The sequence below is a fragment of the Schistocerca piceifrons genome, chromosome 7 (assembly GCF_021461385.2).
Source record: "Schistocerca piceifrons isolate TAMUIC-IGC-003096 chromosome 7, iqSchPice1.1, whole genome shotgun sequence".
Lineage (NCBI taxonomy): Eukaryota > Metazoa > Arthropoda > Insecta > Orthoptera > Acrididae > Schistocerca > Schistocerca piceifrons.
In genome coordinates, this window is record NC_060144.1 from 57,620,655 (window position 1) to 57,626,695 (window position 6,041).

Here is a 6,041-nt window from a genome sequence, read left to right on the forward strand (position 1 = left end):
TTGGCAACCGACAGAACGCAAAGAGGAGAGTATTTCTCCATATGATCAGTATGCGAAACTTCCATGGCTAGCGTGATATGCAAGCAACTACAGATTTTTTTTTCAATGAAATGGTGTAAAATATAAGCGCTATCGATAGCTAGTGAAATGAGAATTACTGTGGTTTTGGAGCAATATATGTGAAGAAATTACAGTCTATTTTTACAATGAAAACGAGCATTTTCATAAACTATTGACGTGTCGTTACATTAGTTGCTGTTTTATGATTCTGTCGCAATTTCAGTGTCAGTGAGATGAATATTTATAACTCTGCTGAATTTTGGCAAAAGATACCCATCTTTGCGGCAACGACAAGTCTTACTTCAAAACTCGTAACTTACAACGTTTCTCTGAAGAAAAATAGAGGCGATGACAAATCTGAGGAAAATAAATCGTTACTTCTGTTGCAATTTCGGCGAAATCTTATGCCCCAGCGTATCTTTAATAACAAATGATATACACTAAAACACGGCAACAGATTTTATTTCTACATCTCAGTAATCTAAGAAATATGAAATCAGTTAACAGCACATAGTATGCTATCTTGTCTACAGTATGGGGAATTATGAAAAAGCATAATGTTTTTTTCTGTTTCTCAGACCATTAAGATACAGAAATAAAATTTTTTGACCATTGTCAATCCGCATCATTCATTACTAAAAACACACTGGGTACAGCACTCCGTTAAAATTTAAACAGTTGAATAGAAGTGGGGAGAAGAGGAGTTTGTGGCACAACTTGACTAGAAGAAGGGATCGGTTGGTAGGACATGTTCTGAGGCATCAAGGGATCACCAATTTACTATTGGAGGGCAGTGTGGAGGGTAAAAATCGTAGAGGGAGACCAAGAGATGAATACACTAAGCAGATTCAGAAGGATGTAGGTTGCAGTAAGTACTGGGAGATGAAGAAGCTTGCACAGGATAGAGTAGCATGGAGAGCTGCATCAAACCAGTCTCAGGACTGAAGACCACAACAACAGCGGTTCATTTTCCCTAAACTTATCATCACACTTATTTTTCTTCAGAGACTTCGCCTAATTTTGAGTAATACATAAGTTCCCTGTTGCCACATTGAAATCTGCTTCTTTTGCCAAACACAGCAGATTTTATAAACATTAATCTCACTGACATTCTGATGCAGTTCAAATTGCGACAGACTCGTAACACAGCAACAGATGGAAATACAAGCCAATGGGTTAGGAAAATGGCCATTCTCAGTAAAAAAAATTAACTGTAATTTCCTCACGTGTGTTGTTCCGAACCCACAGTAATTCTTGTTTCAAAAGTTATCGATGACAAATATTACATCATTTCACTGAAAAAATTTGTAGTCTCTTGAATATCGCGCTAGATATTGAAGTTCCGCATATTAATTGTATGATGATTTTTTTTTTCTTTATTGTATTTCAATTCCCCATCGGGGCGGGCTGGCAGCAGCATATGCGCTGCTCTTCAGTCGAAAGACATAGAACAAACAATAGAAGACATTTAAAAATAACAAAGGAGAGAATATGGTGACATAGATAGAAAAAAAGGGGGAACATCATGGAAGGCAATAGACAAAAAAACGGGGTGACTGTAAAATGGAGATAAAAAACTGTTTAAAAGTAGCACACACAAAAAGCCACACACTGCGACAATTAAAAGAACACAAGGCACAGTATGACTGGAGCATAAAAGGTATCGACAGATGGCGTAGCACATAACAAACACTGACGGCGAACCTCAAGGCAGTACACAATTAAAATCACACCTCTTGACGCACAGGAGAAACGGCACTAAACACAACACTGATGTGGCAGACTGACGATGATCAAAACAGAGGATCTGCCAGGCGCAAGGAGATGAGGAAGACCGGAAGAAGGGAGGGAGGGGAAGAGATGGGCGAGAAAAGCGGGGGGGGGGGGGGGGGCGGTGAGGAGGGCCAGGTAGGGGGGGATGTGGGAAGGAAAGAAGCAAGTACGGGGTGCAGGGTCCCAGGGGAGGTGGGGGGAAAGGAGGAAAATCCGCTCTGGGAGAAGGAGGGAAGAGGAAAAAGGGGGGTCCTGGGGAGGGGGGGGACAGGGCCAGGTTATAGTTGGAAGGAAGGGTAGATGTCACGGCGAAGTTCGTCATCCGGGAGGGGGAGGTGTTGGAAATTGCCCTGATGAAGGAGATGGAGGGTGTGGAGGTGGAGAGAGGGAGGGATACAGCGATAGAGGCGCGGCAATGGGCGGGGGGAGGAGAGGAAGGAGGAAACCAGAGGGTGGGGGGGATCAAGCCTGCAGACAATGTAAAGGGTGCAGAGATGTTGGAGGAACATGAGGAGGTGGGGGAAGGGGATCAGTTCATACAGGAGCCATGTGGGGGAAGGAAGGCGGGTACGGAAGGCAAGGCGGAGCGCATGGCGTTCAAGGATTTGGAGGGCCTTGTAAAAGTGGGTGGGGGCGATCCAGGCAACGCTGGCATAACAGAGGATAGGACAGATGAGGGATTTGTAGGTGTGGAGGATGGTAGAAGGATGCAATCCCCATGTCCGGCCAGACAGGAGTTTCAGAAGCGGAGGCGGAAATGGGCTTTCTGCTGGATGGTCTGGAGATGAGGGGTCCAAGTGAGGTGTCAGTCGAGGGTGAGGCCAAGGTATTTCAGGGTGGGGGTGAGCTGGATGGGACGACCATAAAGGGTGAGGTAGAAATCATGGAGGCGAAAGGAGCGAGTGGTGCGGCCTATGATGATTGCCTGGGTTTTGGAGGGGTTGAGATGGAGGAACCACTGGTTACACCAAGTGGTGAACTGGTTAAGGTGGGTTTGGAGGGTACGTTGAGACCGTTGAAGGGTAGGATAGAGAGCCAGGAAGGCAGTGTCATCAGCATACTGGAGGAGGTGGACTGGTGGGGGTGGCTTGGGCATATCAGCTGTATACAAGAGATACAGGAGAGGGGAGAGGACAGAACCCTGGGGAACACCAGCCGTGGGATAAAAGACACGGGAGTTGGTGTTGTGGAGGGTGACATAGGAAGGACGGTGCGAGAGGAAGGAAGCGACCAGACAGACAAAACTGATAGGCAGGGCATAGGTTTGGAGTTTAAAGAGGAGACCGGGATGCCACACACGGTCATAGGCATTTTGGAGGTCAAGGGAAACAAAAATGGCGGAGCGACGGGAGTTGAGCTGGAGGGACAGAAGGTGAACAAGGTTAAGGAGTTGGTCTTCAGCAGAGAAGGAGGGTTGGAAGCCACACTGGGTAAGGGGGAGGAGGTGGTGTTGAGCAAGGTGCTGATGAATGCGGCGGGAGAAGATGGATTCAAAGACCTTACTGAAGATGGAGGTGAGGCAGATGGGACGATAGGAAGAGGGGGCAGAAGGGGGTTTGTTGGGTTTGAGGAATAAGAGGATGAGGGAGGTCTTCCACAGGTCAGGGTAGAAGCCAGTAGAGAGGATGACAGTAGAGAGATGGGCGAGGGCAGTCAGGAAGGACTAGGGGCTTTCTCGAAGATGACGGTAGGTGACACAGTCGTGACCAGGGGCCGTGTTGCGTTTGGACCGGAGGATAAGTTTAATGTCTTGTGCTGTGATGGGAGTGTTTATGTCAGAGGGGGCCAACTGCCCCAAGTACTGGAGACTAGGAGCAAGTGGAGCGACCGAGGTATCAGCACGTTCCATGACGGTGGGGAAAAGAGAATAATCAAAGTGGGGATCATCGGGGATAGAGAAGACCTCGAAAGGTGGGAAGCGAAGTGGTTGGCCTTACTGAGGTTGTCAGGAAGGGGGCGATTGTTATGGAGGAGGGGGTAGTGGGGAGCGGAAAGGGAGCCAGTAAGGCGATGGAAGGCGGACCAGTACTTGGAGGAGTTGATAGGGAGGGTGGCGTTGAGTCGTGTGCAGGTCTGGCGCCAGTCTCGGCGTATCGTTGCTGTAATAAGGTTCCATACATGTCGCTGTATTTGCCGGTGGCGTTGGAGTGTATCCCTGTCACGATTGCGCAGGAAGGAGCGATAGAGACTGTGGGATTCATGGAGGAGGAGGACAGCCCGCGGAGGGAGAGTGGGACGGTGTGGGTGGATGGTTTTAGTAGGAACATGGGCCTCCACGGCGTCAGTAAGTACCTTCTGAAGGAAGGACGAGGTGTGGATGATGTCGTCAGGATGGCGATAGGTAAGGGGGTGGCTTCTGACCTGGGTGAAGATGGAGTCCCGGTAGGCATCCCAGTTGGCACGGTGATAATCATGGACGACCTTGGGAGGGGGTGCAGGGTGCGGAGCCAGAGGGGGGCAGTGAGCAGACGTTATGGTGAGAAGGACAGGGAGGTGATCACTACCTGTGGGGTCAAGGACGGCGACAGCAATACACCCAAGGAGGTTGGCGGAGGCAATGACAACATTGGGGGTGGTGTCACTTTTGGGTCGGGTGTGCTGGGGAAGGGGAACAAGGTCACCTTGGACTGTGGATCGGAACTGATGCCACTGCCGAAGGGTAGCAGGAGTGCGGCTATGGATGTTGAGGTCAGCGGCAATCACATAGGTGGAGAAGGTGCGAGATAAAGTCATAAGGAAGAGGAGCAGTGGTGCGGACATAGATGGTGGCACAGGTAATGGTGAGTGAGGGGAAGAAGACGCTAAGGATAAGGTGTTCAGTGGGGTCATTGAGGAGGGGTTGTGGCCAGATAGAGATTTGCTTAAGGTGGCCAATCGCGACTCCACCCTGTGCACGAGGACCAGGAGCGTCAGTGCGGTGGAAAATATAGGGAGTGGTGCAGATAGAATGGTGGGGCTGGAGAAGGGTTTCGTTCAAGAGGAAGGTATCGACCTGGTGGTGGGAGAGGGTGTGCATGAGGAGGTATTTGTTGGAGCAGAGGGAGCGAATGTTCTGGAAGAGGATGCGATACTGGTGCCGCACCATGGCGGGAAGAAGGGGGGGAAGAGAGGGAAGGGAAGAGACTTAAATGAGGGTGTCGAGGCGGGTGAAAGTGAAGTGGGCTCGGTTGTGGAAGTAACTGGCGAAGGTGTTCAGGTGGAAAACGGAGCGAGCGGCAAGGGAGATTTTTGGAAGGTGTGGGGGCGCTGAAAAGGGTGAATGTTTTGGAGTACAACGGTAAGGAACTGGATGATGTCATTAGCTGTGGGATGTGGATGGAGGGAATTGTTGGGATGGACAGGCGGATCGACGGGACGAACTGGGACTGTAAGCTCAGGGGTGGCTGGAGGGGGTTTAGCTTTACATTTGTGGGAGTAGGTGGGATGGGGGCCATTGCAGGTATTACAGGAAGGAGGAGCAGCGAGGTTGTGGCAGTTCTTGAGAAAGTGGGAGGCCTTGCAATGGGGACAGGTGGGGGGGGGGGGGGTTTGCAGTTGGGAGTCAGGTGGTCATTGTACATCAGGCACTGCTGGCAACAGTAGGATTGGGGAGGGGATTTGGAGGATTCAACAGGGTGGCGACGGTGGTATATGAGGGCACCCTGAGTGAGGAGATGGTCAATGGATGGGGCGGACTCAGAGAATACCCACATGAGGTAGGTGGGACCAGGGGCATTGTGGATACGGCGGGCAGAGCGGATTTCCAAGTCCAGGTGGGAGTTCAGTTCTGCCAACACTTCATCCTCTGTGATCACCAGGCTGAGCTCGGTGATCACAGCGGTGTAGGTGGGGGGGGGCCACGGGGAGGCTGGGGCTGACGAGGAGTGGAAGCAGAAAGGAAGGGTGTCAGAGAGGCGTGGGGGCCAAACATAACTCGTGGGAGTTTTCGCAGGAGGTCCGTGTGAAAGGACAGGGACGGGGACTCGATAAGGACCGAGTCCCTGCGGGGAATGAGTTGGGAGATGGGAGCACTAGGTAAGTACTTTCTGATCTCCATGGTGATGGTACGAGCGTCGAGGAACTTAGGATCGGGAGTTGACAGGACAAAGGTGTGGAGGGTGGGGGCCGAGGTATGGGTGGTAGGAGGAGGGGTGGTGTCCATGGAGACGGCAGGGGGAGGGGGGGGTGGTGTTGACTTTTTGTGGGAAGTGGCGGGAGCAGAGTCGGTA